Source organism: Suricata suricatta, chromosome 14 (genome assembly GCF_006229205.1).
Source record: "Suricata suricatta isolate VVHF042 chromosome 14, meerkat_22Aug2017_6uvM2_HiC, whole genome shotgun sequence".
NCBI lineage: Eukaryota > Metazoa > Chordata > Mammalia > Carnivora > Herpestidae > Suricata > Suricata suricatta.
This window is the reverse complement of record NC_043713.1, coordinates 5,186,145-5,209,048: the sequence shown is the minus strand read 5'-3', so window position 1 is coordinate 5,209,048 and position 22,904 is coordinate 5,186,145.

Below are 22,904 nucleotides of genomic sequence, written 5' to 3'. Positions count from 1 at the left end.
GAAGGTAACATGGGCTGCAGTGTGGAATTCTAGCTAAGAAGGGATACTAACTCTTCAGCGTCTAAGAATGATAGGCTTCTGATAATGTAAATTTGGAATCGGAATCACTGTTCAAAATAAAATGTAAGGGGCAGGACATTTAGCTTCTGATGAAAAACTATATATGGACCATGTATGCTGTTGATCATATAGTGATGAAAATAGCAAAGAGAATAATTCATTCATCCAACAAATACTCATGTATTGGGCAGTCACTATAGTCGGGCACATTTTGAAGTGCTGGGGATACAGCTGTGAACAAACCTGCAGAATCCTTTCTTTGTAGAACTCACGTGTCTAGCAAAGCATATTTCAAAGGTCAGATACCAGTTGACTGATGCTGTAAGGAAAAATGAGGAGAAAAGGGAATGGAGAGAGAAGGCAGGTCACATATTAGCCAGAGTCACCGGGAAGCTGGGCTGAAGGCGCTCTGCTCTGACTCCTGCAGGACAGCAGGCTGATTTGGGAAGCTCTCCCTTCAGGACAGAGCAGACAACCCCTCTTCTCAATGTCTTGTCTCTGAAAACATCACCTGTTTGTTCCAAATTGGGGACATTTTCTCTTAAAATTAATACTCACTAATAGAGAATAACTATTAGACTCCCCCGTTAACTCACCAATCCTAAGTAGTCACTAATTTAACTGAATCAGTGCTCTTTACAACAAGCACACGTGAAGAGTGGTGGATATTCACGACGCAGCGAGCCTCCATTCACCTCCGAGCTGTTTTCGGGGATGCATCTGACAGGTTGGGAAGACGCACCAGGATCAGTTTTAGGAAACTTACCACCCCTTTAGCATGGGTGGGCGAGGTGCTGGCGATCTGTGAAAATCAGCCAGCGGGGGCAACTGTCTTTCTCACAATACGTGTGTGAACACAAGTCTGCAAACAGTGTCTGCTATCCTAAGACTCAATTTATTTTCCACGTTCACCCTCCCCTCGGTGGCACTTCAGTTTTCGTGATTGAGAAGCAAACGGTACCTTCTGAGAGGTGTTTTGCCCTCTCTTCTCTATAAGAATGTCATCTTAGTCAATATCATCTGCAGTGTGTAGGTAACAAACTAAACCTAAGAGGAGGTAAGAAAATGAGCAGGTGCTATGTGCACAGTGAGAGCTGAAGCTGGGATTCAAACCAGGCTTCCACCCCTCAGAGGAGCAGCAGGGTGGGGACATTACTCCAGCCCAGCGGTTCCCAAAATTCAGTGTGCATCAGATTCGCTTGGAGGGCTTGTGAAAACACCCACTTCTGGGCCCCATCCCGAGACTTCTTTTTAAAGTTTATTCATTTATTTTGAGAGAGACAGTAGGAGTGGGGAAGAGGCAGAGAGGGAGAGGGAGCGAACCCCAAGCAGGAGCTGCACCGCCTACACAGAGCCTGATGTGGGGCTCGAACTCAGGAAACCGCAAGATCGTGTCTGGAGCCGAAGCTAAGAGTCCGACACTTAACCAACGGAGCCACCCAGGCGCCCTCCAGAGACTTCACCTCAGTCCCTGTCTGCCGCAGAATTAGTGATCCAAACACGTCCCAGGTGACCCTGAAGCGGATCGCTCCTGAGAGCGTCCATCCCATTCCAAGCCAGGCAGAGGCTCACTTTTGCTTTTAGAAAGTTTGAGATCTGAACTTTGAAGTTTTTACCTTCTTTTGTTTTGTTTTGTTTTGTTTTGTTTTTACCTAAGGTGCATGTGGGAACAAATAAAAAAGACAGTGGCTTGGAGAAGCGTTTTCATTCTCTGGGGAATCAACCCCTCTCTCTGCCATGAGGCGGGGCCAAGGAACAAACACAAAGTTTTCCACCTTTGGAAACCAGCAATGACTGCTCTTAGAATGATGGCGTAAAGGGACATTAAAGGGCTCTGTCACATGGACAGTGGCTGGTAGAGTGTACTTAACTCTCGAGCCAAGAGCCAACAGTCTCACATAATTAGCATTCCCGAATCACCCTCCCTTAGCTCCTTCTACATAACTCCTTGGAATCTGAATCGGACACAGCCCTGGCGGCTCGCCAGCCCACGCTGAAGTTCTCAACAATCTCAGAAGATACATCGCCAAACACTTTTCCTAAGTGACTTCCGCTCCTGAGCTTAAATGAGAAGGAAAGAGAGAACAGGTCTCCTGGGTCTTCTCTTCTAAAAACTTATTTGCTAAAATGTCCCATGAGCAACCGTGAATCATTCCTAAGAGGCTGAATGTGTCCTGCAAACATACAGGCATCCAAAACATTTCATAATTGAACCATTTTTAAAAATTAATTTCTCATACCTTGTAGCTTCACCAGCAATTTGTTCTTCCTAGAACCTGCTGGTTGGTAATATTTGTGACCTTCCTTACATAGGCCCACGTTATATTTATTTTCGAGAGACAGCAAGAACAGAGTACAAGCAGGGGAGGGGCAAAGAGAGAGAGGAAGACACAGAATAAGAAGCAGGCTCCAGGCTCCGAGCTGTCAGCACAGAGCCCCATGCGGGGCTCGAACTCACAAAGCGTGAAATCATGACCTCAGCCAAACTCAGATGCATAACCAACTGAGCCACCCAGGCGCCCCAACATGTGTCTTGATTAGAAGTTTTTTGATACTCCAGAAAGGTTTCTTCTTTAAGACAATGGCCATAGAGACTCAGGAAATAGATTACCTGGCTCAACCAATTATTAGCTCGGTGATTGGTAACATTGTAACATTAATTAACATCCTGTGCTTCAGCTTCCTTATCTACCATAAGGATGTAGTAATAGCACTTAATTCATAAACTTGCCATGAGCACTAGGTAAGATAACTTAAGAAAAGTACTTAAAACAGGACCCAGTACATAATGTAGGTGGTACATACGTTTTAGCTCTTATTATGATTAATGCTATTATAAAATTTCTACCAGAGCCTCACTTGGTTCCAGTCCCACCTCTTCACTTAGCTAATTATTACTCTTCATTAACATTCTGTCTTAAAGTTAACTTCCTTTAGGGAACATTCTTTTATTTACGCCTTCTGAAGCCTGCAGTTTCTATTCTGTTCTATGGTTGAAAATTGTTCTCTTTTATAGAAAATATGTCTTGATAACACTTGTGTCGCCTCTGCCCACAGGTAGGAGGCCCTCCGTATAAATATCTGCCATGTGTTTAAATGATATGTGGTCCACTCACGGCACTTGATCTTGGTCTTGGTTGATATGTTCTTAGCATTTTTATCAGTATGTTCTTCTCTTGGTGTCATGATTAGTAGCATAGAGTCATTCGTTACAACATACCTTGATGTATTTTATGACGTTCTTAGAAAAAAATGAAGGATTCATGGCCTTGAATATACAGACTTGTAGCAAGGTGATAATGTTCCTGGAAAAATGGAAGAAAGTCTATGGTAACTTTCTACTCTGTTTTTATTCAGTAGGGCTGCAAAAAGAATTGCGGCCAGTTGTAGGTGATCTGGGCTGAAAAAGTTCTCACATTCCGACTGAGTAAGAGATGACAGAAACTCAGAAGGACATTGCCAATGACAGCCACCATTCTGCCATCATTCTGTAGCTACATGGGCTTCACCATCAGCAAAGAACCGAGAGAAATTCTTTAAATGTTTGGCGAAGAGAGAGCTGCAGACTGATTCTAAGTTGGGTTCTGTATTATCGCATCCAAGTCATCCCCAATCAAACTAATGACCTATTAAAATCTACATCTCACTTCTTTTCCGCTCTCCCTCAATTTCAGTTTCAAATACCACAACTTAGAAAATAATCTTATTGGCTTTTTGAAAGCAGGACCCCGTGTCTCATGCCTGTTATAATTGGTCATGAGTCACTTTGAATGGTTGTCTTCCATATGGCCATATATTTCATATTAAAGTTGTAGCGGTTTTAATTTGCTCAGAGTTGCCTCCAAATGAATTTCAGCCCCAAATTAAAAAAATCAATAGATAAGTATAATAAATATAAAATTGACTCTGAAAAAGCACTACAATAGACATTCACAACCCAATGAGAGTCACATTAATGGTCTCTTTTCTTTCTAAGACTAAACAAATAATATCGAGTTTTTCTCTTAAAGCTATAGGAAACAAAAATATGTTTGTATGTAATGATAATAAAAAAGCATCAAAGCAATAGAAAATTCTCACTAATCTTATGATTAAATCAAGGTGTGCAAATAAATTCTGTGGGTTTTTTTTTCCATGAGTTCTTACGGTCTAGGGTCCCCAGATATACTGAAAGTACCCATTCAGAATTTTGAGAAGCAGGGCCTGTATATGTTAACTCATCCCAAATTAAATTTAGTGTGCATAGACAATCTATGGCATCTGTCTTTTTCTCTTTGCATAAATCACACCACACAGAACACACACACACACACACACACACACACTACTTTCTACAGAGAATTTGAAATCCTTAAACAAAAGAATGAGACATTAGTCTATGAGAATAGCCAAGAAAAAGAAAGTAAAATATTATTGCTTAATAAGGTTGCTAAAATCACACAAGGGATGTTACCACCTATTCTATGTAATAACAAATAAGCAAAGAAGGACTTTCCAGTCTTATTTCGGCAGTGTGGAAATGCAACACACCCTACCATGTTCTGCAAAAACTTCTGGAAACTTCAATTTAAATCACTGGACAGAAACCAAAGCATATCTGTGGGAGGACTGCCACGTCAAGTAATTTTTCTTTTTTCTCTTTGTTTGTGTCTTTCAATGCCTAGAAAAAGAAATTGATAATATATCAATATATCAATGGAAAACAGCATTTTATTCATAAGCAAAAAATAACAGACAATGAAGTGACACCACCACTCACAGAAATCACTGAATATCTATTAAAAATTATTTATGAGCGTTAAGGCCCTGGGCATGAAAATCTGTTAACAGCTTAAAATTAACAGCATTTTCATCATTATTTTCTTTATTAATCACTATTTTCAGTGGGTAGAATATTGAATACTTGAAATTATAACTTGAAGAGTACGTTCCAAACCCATAGGCATCTAAAAGTCATTGTTTATACATAAGCCACAAAACTAGCTATCCGGATTCAGCTATGAGAATGCAGAAGTTCAGTGATGGAAGACAGGAGGCAAAGGTCTGAAGTCAGGCAAGTCCGGATGGGTCACAGGGGTGAGAGACTGAGAGCCCCAGACCCCTGCCTGGAGCACAGAGTGGCAGCAAAACCCGAGCAAAGAGGAACACGGGACACCGGGGGGCGTGTCCATATTCTTTTACTATTGCCTTTGGTAGATGTTAGTAATTTACAATTTGCATAACAGTTCATAACTTCTTGACTGAAATCTTTCTAGAATGACCATAAATCATACTTAACAAAGTTTAATGAACACAGCCACCCCACTAAGTAATTTTTAAAAAATCTCTCCAAAACTCCCTGTTATTAAAAATGTAGACACAGTACAGAAATTCCTTTTAATTTTATTAAGTTTTCTTTAATGTTAGTTATTTTATAAGTTGGAAATAATAGTGACCAAGGGTCCACATCCCACAGAAAGCATCTCTATGTTATTAAAATGATGGCAGAGTGAAAATTCCTGCAGAGTTGTAAATATAGAATGAAGTGAGAAATGGTATGTATGAGCTTCATTGATTTCAATATTTTTGAATTTTTAATTAGTTGACCATCACTGAAACTGATGAATTATTCTTTTCCTATAATATTAAACTTGATGTAGTTAAAAGCTACTTTAGTAGAATTACACAAAATTCCATTTTAAAGTTGACAATTCACTTGTTCTGATACCTTTAATTTCAAGAGGCTATATTACTAGAAGCAAATATATTTACTATTTTTATATGTTTTTAATGTATTGGTCCTTTCATATTTTGAGCCATCTCTATCTTAATACCATACTTCTTTTTAAAGAATACAGAATTTGGGGATGCCTGGATGGCTCAGTGGATTGAGCATCCAACTTTGGCTCAGGTCATGATCTCACAGTTCATGCGTTTGAGCCCCCTGTCAGGCTGTGTGGTGACAGCTGAGAACCTGGAACCAGCTTCGGATTCTGTGACTCCCTCTCTCTTTCTGCCCCTCCCCTACTGTGCTCTTTCTCTGTCTCTCAAAAGTAAATAAATCTTTAAAAAATCAAAGAATACTGAATTTGTTTTTTGTATATTGTACCAAGCTTTCCTTTGGTTCATATTTGCAACTTACATCTTTTGCAATATGTTTAATTTCATCTTCTATCTTAATACTTTTTACTTAAAGGGTATGTTTTGTATGAAGCTTATAGTAGATGTTTATACTAATTTGGACAGTTAAGGCAGAATGTTATTGGATAATTTGACTGATATTTAATGTGACCACTGATATATTTGTGTCAATCAACCATATGTTATTTGTGCCCCTTATTTTTTGTCCAACATGTTCTGTATTTCTATACAGGTAGGAGTGTCCTACCTTGTAAGGTTGTCTTCTTGCTCACAGGATGGACTGATCCACCACAGTCTCTTCTGTCTAATTTCTCATGGTCAACAACTCTGATGTCCCTCAGCATGTGTGATATGAAGTTACTACAAGAATAATAACCAAAAATATGATTTGAGTAATTCTCATTTAATTCCGGGTGATTTTCATAACCAATACATCAAAGTTCTTCACTTATGGAACCTGCCAGCTGAAATGCAAATAAAGTGTCCATAAAATACAATTAGAAATAATTAACCAGCCATAAAAAACATGACAGCATGGAGTAGGTTTAGAGCAATCCTATCAGTCAGGATTTTGTATCTTTCTCCTGAAAATGTGGTGAGAGAAACAGATGATCAGTAGCACTTTTTTGTTAATTCTTTCACAATATGATATTTCATCTTTCAATCATCCAGAAGCCAAAGTTCAGATTTGTATATTATAGTTAAATAAAGTCTAAAAAGACACCAGAGCATTTGAAGTCAAAATGGTAGTTCCTTTGATTTAAAGAACTGATAAGATGACTGGAACATGTAAGTTGCGAGATGAAGAGGGCGAAATTAAAGCTTGGAAATTGTCCACACACATTAGGATATTTTGAAAATGCATTACAAACCAATCCTTGTTCTTATAATATTCATATTTTTTTCCTCAGAGTAATTGCTTATAGAATTATAAAACCACAAGTTGATACATGAAATAAGACATTTATGTTTATTTTAGAGACAAATTTGTAGTTGAGTCCTGAGACCTCTATTTATTGTTTTGTATATATCCTATTTTTCAGAAGTCACCTTAGTTATATCTTATTTTTCTGTGAAAGTTCCATTCTTTATTCACAGAACTTCCATCTATTTCCAGCTGAGTAAGTCTATGAGAATAACAGAAATAAGCACACAGACATATGCACAATTTTAGCAATTCTTGTTACTATGTTGGGGGTCCCTAGGAGGAGTCTGGGATGGGGTTCCATCTATCATCATTTTCATGGTTATGATTTATTAGGGTGAAAAGACACAAAAAAAGGAGTCAACAAAGGGAAAAGACACGTGGGACAAAGTGCTGGAGAAAACAGGTGCAAGGCTCCCAGAGTCCTCTCCTGCTCAAATCGCACTGAGTGCGCTAAATCTCTCAGCCGGACATTGGACAGCACACGTGATGTCTACACCGGAAGGTCATTAGAGATTCAGGCTCAGGGTGGTTGCTGGGGGCTGGTCAGGCACACCCCCTCTGCTAGCACAGGCCGAAATCCCATACTCTCAGCAGGAAAACAGTTTCAACATAAGACGTATTATTTGTATAGCAAGTTTAAGTACAGCGAGCCACCCTTACTGAGAAACAGGGGTGCGGGAGGAACTTTCCTGAAATCCACATCCAGACAGCATCCTACCGCCGAGCCCGAGGAGATCTCTGGAGGGTTCTGCTAGGCCTGCTGTGTTAACGTTTTCTGCTCAGCCCCTTGGATCTTGTAGTTTTGTTCTACTTGGGATTTAAGGTAAATTCACATGGGAATCATATTCAGCGATTACAGATACGTCAATTACCATAATGGTGATGAAACCATTGTAATTTCCCCATGTGATTTTAGAGAATTTCTTAATGTCCCCCAGAGAACTTGTTTTTTGTTTGGTCGTTTGGCTGGGTTTCTTGCTGGTGCCTGGGTGGAGGGGGGCGGGCGGGGAGGTGGGACCTGGGATGTGTTTTGTTTGTTTTGTTTTGATTAGTAAACCATGGCATTTATTTTTCTCAAAATAACCCAGTCTTTCTCAAAAGCAAATCTTTTACTCAAAAGTAATTCAGCTGCATTGGTAAAACACCTCAGGTTTATAAAACAATTCCTTCTCGGGGCACCCAACTGGCTCAGTTGGTTAAGTGTCTTACTCTTTTTTTGTTTTTTGTTTTTGTTTTTTAAGTGTCTGACTCTTGATTTCAGCTCAGATCATGATTTCATGTTCATGAGATCTAGCCCTGCACTGGGCTCTGTGCTGGGCTTAGAGCCTGCTTGAGATTCTCTCCTTCTCCTCTAACCCTCTCCTCCTAGCCTCTCTCTGTCTCTCTAAAAAAATAATAATAATAACTAACCAACCAACTGAACAAAACAAGCAAAAACCAACTCCTTCTCTGTATATACTTGCCAGAACTATTTAAAGAATCCAATTCCAAGGAAGATATGTGTTGAATGAAGACCTAGTATTATATAGATAGTGGATGACTCACTGGAATCTACTCCTGAAATCATTATTCCACTATATCTTAACTAACTGGGACGTAAATTTACAGAAACCATATGTTTGCACTCATAGGTCTAGCAGGAAAACAAGAGAGACCTAATGGAGAACCAGGGGGAACGGAGGAGGGAGAGAGAGTTGGGGAGAGAGAGGGATGCAGAACTTGAGAGACTATTGAATGCTGAGAATGAACTGAGGGTTGAAGGGGAAGGGGGAGGGGGGAAAAGAGGTGGTGGTGATGGAGGAGGGCACTTAAGGGGAAGAGCACTGGGTGTTGTATGGAAAACAATTTGACAATAAAATATTATGGAGAAAAAAATAAAAAAGAAAGAAAGAAAGAAAGAAAGAAAGAAGAAAAAGAAAAAAATTTAAAAGTATCCAATTCAAATGCAATAGCTCTATTCAAGGGCTTTTATGGGGGAGAAATATAGTGATATACATTACAGATAATGGCTACATTTATATCAAAAACTATTTTGAGCTCTCATAGAACAAATCAACTGGAAATACTGCATAATGGTTACTGAAGTACTGAATTATTTGTTATTTATTTATGTGACGTGCAGAGTATTAGAAGTTCAAGATCTCAAATTATCCATATATTGGCTGCATGATCTTCATGTAAATGTCTCCTCAGATGAGTTTATTTTTTGCCTTGACCTTTACATTTAGGTTAATTTTGATTATAATTATTCTCTTTGTGCAATTAAAGTTGAGGTGGTACTTGACAATTCAACATTGATTTCTCCAGCAGTATTACATTTTAGCAAACCATTATTTTGGTCCTAAACACGACTCTAAATATTCTTCGGAATGAAGCATGAGAAACCAGCATTAAACCGGTTTGAGGCATATGCATGTCTTTCAGAATAATTAATGCCAATTAATTGCCAATAATTATTGCTGCAATGCTCAAGCCACAAAACCTCACTGGTTAAACACAAGAGTGATTGTTTCTAACCCTTACAAACTCCCTTGTGGATTCGGCAACTTTCGCAGATATTTGGGTTATTTTTTGTTGGAAGACTCATCATCTCCTTGTCCCAAGATCTCTTACAGGCCCTGCTGGAAGAGAAGAGAAACAGAGGGAATGCACTGTATTTTCAATCCCATGGCCCCAAAATGACAGCATCACTAGGCACAACCCATTTCCAAATTGGTGACAGGGTTAAAACCCAACTCCCAGGAAGGCTGGGAGAACGTGAAGGAGCAAATGGAGTCTTTGGTAAGGAGGGTCTTCCTTACTGTCCCTCGTGTCTTTATTCTTCTTTTCAGATGTTGAGCAAAACCTCTTTTTTCTACTTTTCACATCACTTACGTTTTGTGGTTTTCATTCAATCGACATCTAGAAAGAAACACAGAGCAGGAAGTAGACATTCACCCAGCCCACTGGGATAATTGTCATGATGGAAATTTCAATAGCCGGCATAGAAAGAGAGGCATCTAGTTACCAACAGATAGAGCAATTTACCCAGAGCAAATGTCATTTAGACTAAAGTATCATAAAAAATTTCTTCTCTCTTCTGGCATCGATCCTTAGACTTGAGAGACCATTTTCCCACGCCCTAGCCCAGTCATATTTCTATAGCCATTCTTCCCTCAACTCGTGCTCTGTTACTCAGGAAAAAACAAGTGAAAAGGAGAGACCAAGTGTATCAAGGACAAAGCGTTTTTTCATGTTAGCTTCCAAAACGGCTTTGCAACTATGCAGAGAAATAGGCTGTTTTGTATAATGCCAGAAGAATCTCCTTATAATTAAAAGTAAGAGCATATAACGTAACTTTCCAACTATATTTCTCCCTATGCTCCCAAGTAAAATCCATTCTCTGGCCCAAGAGGTTGTCTAAATGTGCCAGACACAGGCTAGGGTCTGCATTTTTTTCAATATTTGGCACAAACTGCTCTCCCTTAGAATTTGCTTTCTCTTATTCTTCCATCCAGATTTTAGTTTTCTTGAAGATGCAACTTGAGTTCCTCGTGCTCACATGTGGTTCCCTGACTGTTCCTAAATGCCACTTTCAAAGTATTTCTTCCCAGGCTAAACTGTTTTCTCCATATAAAATCACTTCCTTTTTTTAAGTTTATTTATTTATTTGAGAAAGAGACAGAGTGAGTGAGTGAGCATGAGTGGGGAAGGGGCAGAGAGAGAAGGAGAGAAAGAGAATTCCAAGCATGCTCTGCCTTGTCAGCGCAGAGCCTGACATGAGGCTCAAACTCATGAACTATAAGATCATGACCTGGGCCAAATCAAGAGCGGACTCAACCAACTGAGTCACCCAGATACTTCTAAAGACACTTACTTTTTAAAATAGAATATCAGAATATTATACATAATAGCCTCTCAATAGGTATTAAATAAATATTTAAATTTTAAAAATTCAGCTGTCTACTGCAACACACTGGTTAATTTAGATCAAAGTTTAACTCTGTGAGCTTCAATATTTATATTACACTTTCCTGTGTCATTGTAGAGAAAATCTTGGAATAAATAACCAATTCAATGATTCAGCATTTTAATATTACTGTATTAATACAAGGTTATAAATGTTATTTTACTGATATATTAGTCTTTGAAGATTTCTATGTATTTATCAATAAATTATTGGTTTTGCAACTATGAGCACTACCCACCACATGCAAAGTTATAAACTGAAGGGAGGAATCTTAAAATCAATACTGCCAGTGAAGTAATATATTCATTAGTAGTACAGAAACTGAAAATAAACATAATCTGTAGAAATCAATAAAAATATTTTTAATTTTTTAAATATTTTTTTGAAAGAGAGAGAGACAAAGTATGAGCAGGGAAGGGGCAGAGAGAGAGGGAGACACAGAATATGAAGCAGGCTCCAGGCTCCGAGCTGTCAGCATAGAGGTAGATGTGGGACTCGAACACATGACCCTGAGCCAAAGTTAGATACTTTACTGACTGAGTATCTAGGCCCTCCATGTGGCCTAGAAATCAATAAAAAATGTAATTGAATTACCAAGAAAGCCTACATGTCCATTTATAGATGAAATTTTAGGCAATGGTTAATAATTAACTCAAGAAAAAATAACCCATCAATCTCCATAGTTCTAAACGTTTTGATTGCTATTTTAAACTCCCTTTTATTCACGTCTTTTAAGACCAAATATGATGCTTAACTTGTCACATAATTCGTAATGGAAGTAGAGATTAGGAAATAGGAAAGAAAAGAGCATATTCTTATTCTTGTTTGATTTCTGCTCAGTATTTGCAATCTTTGGTAGATTTATAATGAATTTCCTACCATTGTATAGGACTCTGTCATTTTGAAAAGTTTTGATCTTTTATTTATTATTTATTTTTTGAGAGAGGAGAGCAGGGAAGGGACAGAGAAAGAGAGAGGGAGAGAGAGAATCCCAAGCAGGCTCCACATTGTCAGTGCAGAGCCTGATGCGGGACGTGAACTCTATGACCTGAGTGGAAATCAAGAGTCAGACACTTAACTGACTAAGCCACCCAGGTGCCCCTAATCTTTATTATTTTAATTGCATTGATTTAATAAAGAATAGCTTCTCCTTCCCATTGGTGGAGAATGAAGGTGGATCCATTCTCCCCATAACCTCTGTGGTGATGTGCGTGCGGATTCAGGCAGCAGAAGCTCTTAGCCTTCCATTCAGTTCCATTTCCAGGAAGAGTCATGGTGAGTGGGCAGCAGTGGTATTGTCCAGTGAACAGATGCATCTCCTCCCTCCTCCTCAATGCCTTTCTCATTCTGAGTTGTAATTCAAGTCCAGTATCTTGCTTGGTCTGAAATAATGGAAATATAAGAGAGTTCAAAATAAGTATCAAATCACTTAATAGTATGAGGATCCATGGGTAATTTGTCCTTGAGTTAATACTTCATCATGCCTAAGTTTCATCTATAGACCCAAATACTGGCTTTCCGTGCATTTCATTCTCCTTAGAGAGCTAAAACATATGACAGTGACATTAAGTCCTTTCCTTCCTGGGAGTAAGAACAGAGTGAGGAGGTGAAAGCAACTTGACTCAAGTGAGTGTAAAGCACTCAGAGATGTGATCCCATTGGAAATCTTTCTGGACCTTGTAGAAACCAGAGATCTGCTCCAGATGCATGAAGGGCCTCCATGAGCCAGCGTGAGGGGCCATGGGAATCCTGCCTCCACCCTGCCTCCTGAGCACTGCCCGGAAGTTACAGGTCCCCCATCACTCGGTTCTACTGCTGCAAAATTTATACCTGGCAGAGCAAACCCTGCCCCAGGAATGGAGACTCCCTGGGGACAGTCATTTCTCAATGTGAGATGCCTTATGTTCTCTTTAACTTTGATTTCTTTTTTCTCTTCCCTCTCTCTCTCTCTCTTTTCTTTTTAATCCCAAAAAGAGAGGTAAAGGCTGAGTATATGTGGAATTCAACCTAACGAACTGAGTTAGATCTTCAGGCATCAGAGCAAACCTGTTGGCTCTGTACAAATAGCAGGTGTCGATCAAACACCCAGAAGGTTGTTTCCTGGGGTGTAAATCATCCCGGATGGAGAGATTCCACATAGCATACAGGCTACTCACTTCTGGATGAGATCTGCTGACTCAGGAGTTTATCAAAAAGAATTAACTAAAAAAAAAAAAAGATTCACAGAGCGCATGGGGGCTCAGTTAAGCATCCAACTCTTGATTTTGGCTCAGCGTCGCGATCTCATAGTCCTTAGTTTCGAGCTCAGCATTGGGCTCTGCACTGACAGTGGGGAACCCGCTTTAGATTCTCTCTCTTCCTCTCTGTCCCTCCCCTAACCAAATAAATAAATGAACTTTAAAAAAATCCCACAAATTAAAACAAAAGTATGATGAGTCATGTGATTTGACAATGTTAATGAAATAGAAAAAAATGATCAATTGTTTCATGTTCGGAGCTTTATATTAGAAGACTCTTGAGTTATTAAATTATAATACGTTATGTTTATTGAATGCCTAGTCAATCTAGTAGGCACTGGAGATACAGAGAAATAAGTCATGTTCCTTCCTTCAATCAGCAAAGTTTAGTAAAGTCACTGAAGGTTGAGTGTGTGGCCTCTGGAAAGGACACCTTGGATAGAGTCCCCCTTGTCCCCCAAGGTCTGCTGCTTACTGGCTTTGTGATGTCCGGCAAATTACTTAACATTCTAATACCTCATTTTCCTCATCTGAAAATGAGCCACTGTCAGTGCAGAGCCCAACCTAGCTCTCTGGCCATTGTTTGGAGTAGATGTGTCAATAGTTATGCTCCAAGCAATGCCTGACTTGAGATATCACAGTTAGTTCATATTATTTCAGCAGAGGTTTGATATTACTCACAGCTTAGACAGCTGTGAAGTTAGACCACTGTGTGCCTTAACTACTCCCTTAGTAATTTAAACTCAATTTAAAATTGGTTATCAATTTATACGACAGTCTGATTACATAGACTAGTTGCCCTTGTAGATGAATAGCTTCTTTGGTCATCTGAACATATAATATTAAATATTTAAAAATAAGCAAAGATGATGAATAAATTACTTAAATAATAGAAGAGGAAAGTGTAATTCTGATACATTCATCTGTAGCTTATCAGATTTTTCTTTTATGATATGCAACTAGATTGGTTAGAGAGGATCCAACTGCTATCACCAAGTGGCCCCAAACGAGAATGCCATAAAAAAGAAAGAGCTGCATCTACCCAAAGGAAATGAAAAATACATGTCCACTAAGCCTTGTAGGAAATGGTCTACGGTAGCTTTATGTATAATAGCTCAAAACTGGAAACAACCCCAATATCCATCAGCACTGAATAGGCAAACAATCAGTACAACTGAATACTAAAATCCTGGTACCAAGTTGACTTTATAAGAGTGTTTTATCCTACACCATCAAGCAATTCCCGGACAGAAGCTGGGTGTCTTACAATTCCACTCAATGCTGACACTCCCTGGAGATAGCGTCAGGTCCCAGGGGTTGGGGGCTCAGTTTCAGAAAACTTCTCTCAATTCAGATGCGAATCACAAGCCCAGGTTGTTACCAGGGGATCTGATGTACCCGCTACAGATTGAAGGTTCCAATGGCGACCTCCTAGAGTCGGATTAATTTGCTAGAGTGGCTCACAGAATTCAGAGAAACCTTTTACTTACAAGATGACCAGGTTATTAAAGACTGTAACTCGGGCACAGCCAGGAGGAGATGCCTAGGGGAAGGTCTGTGGGAAGGGCCCGGAAGCTCGCCAGGAACTCCACTCTGTCTGAATTTCCGTGTCTTCACCAACTCAGAAACTCTCAAGAGCCATGTCCTTTGGGCTTCATTAGACGTAAATGATTAAATTAGCCATCGACAATTACTCCAACCCCTGGCCCCTGACCCTTCCCCATGGGTCAGGGTAGAACTGAAAACTACAATCCACTGATCACAGGGCTGACTTCTCTGGGAACCAGTCCCCATTCAAAAGTCACCTCAGTAACATTAAAAACAACACCTTTATTGCTCTCACTGATTAGAAAATTCCAAGGTTTTTAGGAGCCTCGCAACAGAAAGGAAGAAGACCAAATACATATTCCTCATTTTAAACTGTAACACAAATACTACTCAGCCATCAAAAGAAACCAACAACTGATACATGAAACGAAATGGATGAAACTCAAAATCCTCATGCTGCATGAAAGAAATGTCACCAAGTCATGCGCATACAGTGCAAACCTGTGTGCATCATGTGTAACGTATGGTACCGTTTTTATGAAATATAATCTGTAACAACGGAAAGGAAAACAGCGGTTTCTGTGGCTGAGGATAGAGGATGACAGACTGCCAAGGGGCCTGAGAAATCTTTTTGGGGTGATGGAAATAATCTGCACCTTTTTTTTAATGTTTGTTTTTGTTTGTTTGTTTTTGAGAAAAGAGAGAGAAAGAGTGTGCAGATGCATGCACAAGTTGGGGAGGGGCAGAGAGGGTGGGACACAGAGATTCTGAAGCCAGCTTTGTGCTCACAGCAGAGAGCTGGCTGTGGAACTCGAACTCATGAACAGGAAGAGCATGACCTGAGCCTAAGTTGGACAGTGAACTGATGTTGGACTGACTGAACCACCCTGCATCTTGATCACAGTGGTGGTTTTCTACGTGAAACCACTGTAAAGACTCACGGAACTGATGTTATATGTGGCTATTACCTTGGCCTGGTAGAGTGTTACCTCTCTCTTGGAAATAGGAGGGCAGTGTGCCTTTGTGTGTAGCACATGGTCCTTTTCATCTGCACGCCTGTTGTTTTGGGGAGACTGAGAAAGAATATGAGCCACCAACCATTATTCATTAATGTGTGTTCCACTGCCTCACAGTGAAATGTTTGGATTCTGCTTATTAAAACAAACTAGAGATTTAGGGACCAACAAGGCAAAACTGCTGGCGCAGAACTCAAAAGAATGTTGGGAGAAAAACAGCTAACATGACTTGAGTTAAGGGCTCACAACAGTGCTCAGGGTGGGTGAGGGATGAGAGCACAGACCGATGATTCTCCAAGGTCAAACTCAAATTCTACTTCTTTCTACTTCACTAAGTGCCATGGGGAATTTCTTTCTCTCCTTTCGGTTTTTATAACACTTAAAGATTATAGAGTACATTTGATTCTCACGACATGCTGTGAATAATGTAATTTTCATGCGTGCGTGACTTATCCTCTATATGAATGTGAATTCAGGATGTGCTGACAGCTTCTCCAAAGTCCTCTGTATTTCTAGAAGAGTGCTGTGCGTTTAGGTGGAGTCCAGGAACTATCTCTCAGGCATGTCTCTGTGTTCTGGATGACAATAATGATGACTCATCTTACTAAATAGGCTCCTCTACATTTGAAAGGCTAATCTGCCAAAATGTGTTATAAATAGCATGATACATAAAAAGATATATGTGGCTTAAGGTCAGAGTAATTACGCCATGATTAACCATCCTGTCTAGCTTTAAGACAACTGTGAGAATCTCCTAAAGGAGCTTGGCATTTGAATAAGCTTTTGTGGTATAATTATGTTCAAGTAAATATTTTATGTAAGTTTGCAGCCGACGGACTATATTTAGTTGTGAGTCTCTGATAAAAATATCAACGCTCCTGCACTAATTTTGAAATGCAAGTTAAAATTAACTATCATTTTATAAATAAAAGGAAACATGAATGATATATCAAATCAAATTTGTTCTGAACCCTTTTTCTTAAAATATGGCATTTGGAGAACAAAATACCTACCTACAAGCAGCTCCTGTTATTAGTTAATTTCAGTGATGGTCGTGACTCATAGCCAGTCATACCCATGAGAAGAATTTCTGACAGTTGCAAAAAAACCATCTGGGTGTCTGGAAATAGAGCCTCAGTGAGCCTATTGGTTATCAAGCTTCCGCTCTCGCCAGTTCAAACCCATCCCGGTAGACTTTGCTTTGCGGTTCGGTGTCGGCCTCTTCAAATCACATTGTTCCTTTGAGAGACAGACAAGGTTTCCTCCTTTGAGCTCCTGAGTGAAGGTCCTAGGCGGATAGAACTGTTTTTGGATACCTGTATCCCACACAGAGGGGCTGCCTTTCAAACTTCTACACTCTGCTTCCCCCAATCCCCAGCCTTTATTTCTGAACTTTCTAAGACGTAGCTGCCTACTGCACTGCCACATGGTTGGCTTTTGACCTCTCAGATCTCAAAAGCTGATGAGCTAGTATCTGGGTATTAACTTTGTTCTCCATTCTGTTAAAACAGCTGGGGTGCTCTCAGCGGTCTACTGGGACCCTGACTGATGGAACTAAAGAAGCATCCTGCAGATACACATATGAGTGTTCCTCGGGCTCTACTGGAGACTTGTGCTGGTGGCCATGAACGGGGTTCAAAGGCAGGGAATTCAACGTTATCATCCCTCAGGCATGAGTTCAAATCCCCTTTCTCCCCGCCACGTTACTTGGGAAAGTTATTGAACTTCTTGTGCTTCTCGCAGCCGTACTTCTCTCCACGCATAACAAATGTGTTCGGTGATAACCAGGTGCAGAAGTATTACAATCAGCAAACGTGCACGAAGGCTCCGAGTTAGGCAAACAGTACATTGTTTAATCATCCTTCTGCAACTAGAAATTACTACTTCTGGATTATTGATGTGTTGCCCTTTGAGTTTCTACAAGCAGTTACAAGGCCTCCATGGTAAGAAGTTAGGTTCATGTTTGAACTAAAGATGAAGCCCAAGCTTCTATCAGGGGACCTTCATGTCTGTGTTGCACAGCCCTTAGGAACGTTCCATGACCTTACTGTATCATGGCCATTTTGTAAATTTCTTTTACTATTAGACACATGGTCCTTGGGCGCACAGTTGTACATCATTGGTATATCTGCCATTAAACATTTTTTTAATGTTTTATTTTTTTGAGAGAGAGAGACAATGTGAGAAGAAGAGGGTCAGAGAGAGAGGAAGACACAGAATAAGAAGACAAGCTCCAGGATCTGAGCTGTCAGCATAGAGCACGACAAGGGGCTTAAACCCACAAACTGGGAGATCATGACCAGAGCCGAAGTCAGACGCCTAACTGACTGAGCCACCCAGACACCCCATATCTGTCATTTTGTAATCAGACTTTATCACACTGGTTAATGCCCATCTAAATTAGCGGATGCCCCAGGCCTTAAATTAAATATCGACACTTGACTGCAATGAGCCAGTTTAATTGGAGGCACATTTTCTGTTTGAAATGGGAGTCTGGTGGGTTTGAGCTACTAGATTGTTTTTTAGATTCTTCTCTGCCTTCCGTCCCTGCTATGTCTTCACGAGGCTGGTAAAAGCCACAGCCTTCATCATCCCCTGGGCCCAGGACACTCCTCCAACTGTTCCAGCAAGTTAAGGGAAATGAAGGGCAACATTAAAGCTGACCTCCATCTTTTTATACTTCAACAGTCTATTTCTCTGTATCAATGAATACACACAGAAAAATAAAACACTCTAGTTTGTCTAAGATCCTTATTCATTTTTTTAAATTCTTTGTTCTATAATAGGTACCATAGTTGACTCATAAGGAGTATGGGAGGAAAGACAGAATAGTCGGAAAAGTAGCTGGAAGGGGGAAAAACAGAGAAGGCAGGAAGGGCAGGAGGGAGGTGGGAAGGAGTCTGATAATTGTTGCTGTTGCTTTTGTTTGCTTAGTACCTCCTGGGCTGAGTCAGTGAACTCTGTATTTCCTGTAATAAGCAACCTACTGTTGCCATTTACTTTTTTCTTATTTGTTTATATATATATTCTTACTTTTCATTTTATGTCTGAATGTTTAACAGTGAGCCAATGATTGGATGGAATTGCCCTCAGCGTGTCTGACCTGTAAGGCTTCTGACCTCCATGGATGGAAGTGTGTCTGACTAGGTAAGACATTCAGAACAGGATCCTCTCAAGTCTGTATCATGTCTGTATTTCTTTATTTTTTATTTTTTTAAGTTTATTTATTTTTTTGAGAGAGAGAGAGAGAGAGAGTGAGCAGGGAAGGGTTAGTATGAGAGATAAACCCAAGCAGACTCCACACTGTCAGCACAGAGTCCTAAGTGAGACTCAAACTCACAAAGAGATCATGACCTGAGCCAAAATCAAAAGCCGGTCGCTTAATCAACTGGGCCACCCAGGCGCCCCTCTTTCTTTATATTTTAAATAAACGTGCTTAGAGAAGTTTCAGGTTTGAATAACGTCGAAAGGTAGAGGCATGCTCTCAACAGGCCTGATCACTGCTGATGTGAAACCCAAGAGGGCGCCTGACAGATTTCTCCACCGGGAATCTGTTCTTCTTGTCCCTCCCCACACTGTGCACTGTGAAAGGAAGTCACTGCACGCACCCAGCATTTAAGAGATAAGGAGTTATGCTCCATCCCCTTGAAAGCAGAGTATCTACACACATCATCTGAAACTGTGCGTGGAAATTTTGTCTCTTCTTCCTCATTTATTCCCTTATTTACCACTTTTATATCAGTAAGGACTCATGGGTATTTATCTTATATCGTGGGTTATCATCCAAGAATATATCTTTTATTGCATTGTTGTTCTAGGTTTGTCCATTGAGAGCTCTTTCAGTTGGGTCCATTTCCCCTTGACATACACTCATCACTGTGTTATTTTTGGAGCACTTCCTTTATTTCTAATGTGTCCTGGGATAATCCTGTATATTCTCTGCCCAATGCTTGAATAGGCCATTTCTCCAAGAATTCTTGTATCTTTCTTGTAAAATGAGTTGAGAAGCCGAAGTCTGTGTAGTCTGGATGCTCAATCTTACTCTGCCCTGGGCCCCTTCAGGTCTCCTCTGCTCACACATGCTGCTCAAGTTTGGCCAGGAATGTGTACTAGTTTGGCCCTTGTCTGGTCTTGCTGTGCACGTGCTCAGTCTTAACCAGGACTCTGTTCCAAGCGTGATGGCAATGCCAGGTGAAGAGAGCCCAGGCACTTGGCACCCTTTGCCCCTGGCCGGCTTCAAGAAGTTATTGCCATGAACAGAGCTGCTGAGCATGGCCAAGGCCCACTGCTGAACGATGAACCCGGCCACCTTGACAGAGAAGTGTCTTCTCCCCATGGTATGCACTGTTCTGGCAGAACCTTGTCATTGCCATGCTGAAGGCAAGGCGTAGAATCGCCTTCGGGCCAGAGTCCTGCAAACTCCAATTGCTTTTTCCTGAAATTCGAATATTTTCAGGCCCAAGAGATTCTCAGATTGCTGTTTGCCTTTAGTCCATTTCCAGAGTGCTGCGTTGTTGTTACCAATTTTGTCCAATTTTGTAGTTACTTTTAGGCCGTGGTATTTGCTGAGTTTGTCCCTCAGCCCCGGCCAGAAATCTCGTCCACATCACTTATTTGGACATGGAAGCCTGAAGTGGAATGTGCCCCGGGTGCCCTTGTGAGTTATACTCGCACTAAAGACAAGGGGAGAGGCCACATGAATATTCAGGGTCCACCGGCCACACCAGTGAAATGTGTAGGCGTCTGGTGTCTGGGACATGCTGCGGCTCATCGGAATTAAAGGGCAGTTACTGCATCTTGCAGCAGCTGCCGCCAGCAAAGGAAGACAGCCCTCGGCAGGCCTCCTTCCATCTTGAGACAGAATGCTCTCCCCGGTCCATTTATTGAACCACTTGGGAGACTGCTGGGTTTTTTTGCTTATTTCTTTATTTTATAAGAGAGAGAGAGGAAGTTAGAGTGGAGAAGGGGCAGAGAGAGAGAGAGGGGATCCCAAGCAGGCTCTTTGCTACAGCACAGAGCCGGACTCGGGGCTTGATCTCAAGAACCGTGAGACTGAGGTCTGAGCTGAAATCCTGAGTCAGATGCTCAACTGACCGAGCTACCCAGATGCCCCGGCAGGTTGCTGATATTCAGGGGTCCAGAGAGAACAAAAAGACTGAGGCAGGTTCAGGCTGCAGTTCAAAGGTACCTGCCAGCTGGGTATTCTAATGCTGCAACCCCAGGGGTGCTTCCTGCGTGGTGACAGAGAGGCCACCATGGAGTGTCCACGACAAACCCAGTCATCAAGCCACAGGCAGACCGTTAGGAGTCTGTAGCAAGACCATGCCACCTTTAGGAAAGTTCCAGTTCTCATCCCACACTGCGTCCTGGCAGCTGTTAGGCCCTGTTCGTGGATGAACCCCTAACTGAGAAGAGACGAGTGATGACGTCACCACGGATGTTCAGCAATGCAAGATGGCTGCTGCCGAACTGAACTCCCCAACAAGGCCTGACGGTCAGGGGCTCACCAGCCGTCCATCGTGTAAGGGACACTGTGCATTCTGGCGTCCACCCTGAGCAGGCCCAAGGGCACAGGAAGTTACACAGAAGAAAGCTCCCAACCTGCATGTTGCGCTGTCTCTGGAAGGTTGACATGCCTCACACATATGATCTCCTGGGGATGGGAAGGAACGTCCACCTCAACCAGCTGACCAAGGAAGAAGTATTTGAAGCCCAATCCAAAGAATGGGTCTCTCTATATTATTTTAGTCCCAAAACGCACTGAATAGCACTCACTTTGCTTTCAGGTGTGGCCCTGAGATTCTCCCAGGCGGCCAACTGCAAAGCAGTGCCCATTGTTACATGTTGGGGAAAGAGACACAGGTGAGAAGAAGACCCACTCCTGCGCAGAAGGATGGCTTGTCTGGGCGGCCAGGAGCCCTAAGGAGCAAGACTGAAAGATGGGAGGCAAAAAGGAAGGTTTTTGAAGTTCTTCTTCTATTTTTTTGTATCACTGCTTACCAGAGAGCCTCCAGTGTCAAAGAGACGCCCAGGCACCTGATAGAGGGGAGAACTCGCTGAGTGGAAGTCACTTGCCTTCTAGACTTCCTCACCTTTCCACTTGCATCATCTGCCCATGAATGGAGTGACCATATGGCAGGGAGGAGCCCAGCAATGTGGTCACCTATTTGCCAAGGTGGCTTTAGCTACTGTCCCTGCTGAAAGCCTGAGAAACTGAGGCAGAGCCTAGATAAGGTACAAACCTTTGAGAAAATGAGCCAGCCACGTGATGATAGCCTTCTTGGGTCAGACACTGTCCCCCCTGCAGGCGAAGTGCCCGTCTTTACTGAGAATGGGCCGCATTCCGGAGCTGCGCACCCTCACGGTGCCGGTGCTCAGGCTGGCTGTTGTCCTGGGGTCTCCCGGAGAATCACCTCAGACCCGGGAACCTGCTCTGTAAGAAAGGTGGGGCCTCATGAGGTGGTGTGTTCTCCGACCTCCAGCCAGCACGACCTTTGGTAGAAGAGACCCACTTGGGTAAGTTGTGCTTCCTGTCCCAGCCACTTCAGGTGAACAGGTCGTAGTTCCCAGGGGACATGCTGTGCCAGGGACAGAGCAAGTGACCGCAGCAGTGCAGGTGATGGCTGCCGTCAGATCATGTTGGCTTCCTCACCCTGGGAGGCCTTCAGGCATATAAAGGAATCTGTACATGGCCAGAGTTATTGACTGAGATCATCCTTGGGAAGAGGGGTTTGCTCTTTGATGGCAGGGACATGAAGAAGGACACCCAGAGCTCAGCAGACTCATCAAGTTGCCTGTTTGGGCTTCCATAGTCAAAAATAAGTCTTTTGTGCAAATTGCTACAACTGTGGCAAAAGATGCAATAAACAGGTGCACAGCCTGGAGGGATGGAGAAGGACTTGGTTACTCCCCTACAGGAGCGACACAAATCAGCAAGTGCTGGCCGAGAGGTATGCTGCACAATGTACGAGGGAGGAGACGATGGATCTAAGAAGTGGCCCCGAGGGGCGCCTGGGTGGCTCAGTCGGTTAAGCGTCCGGCTTCAG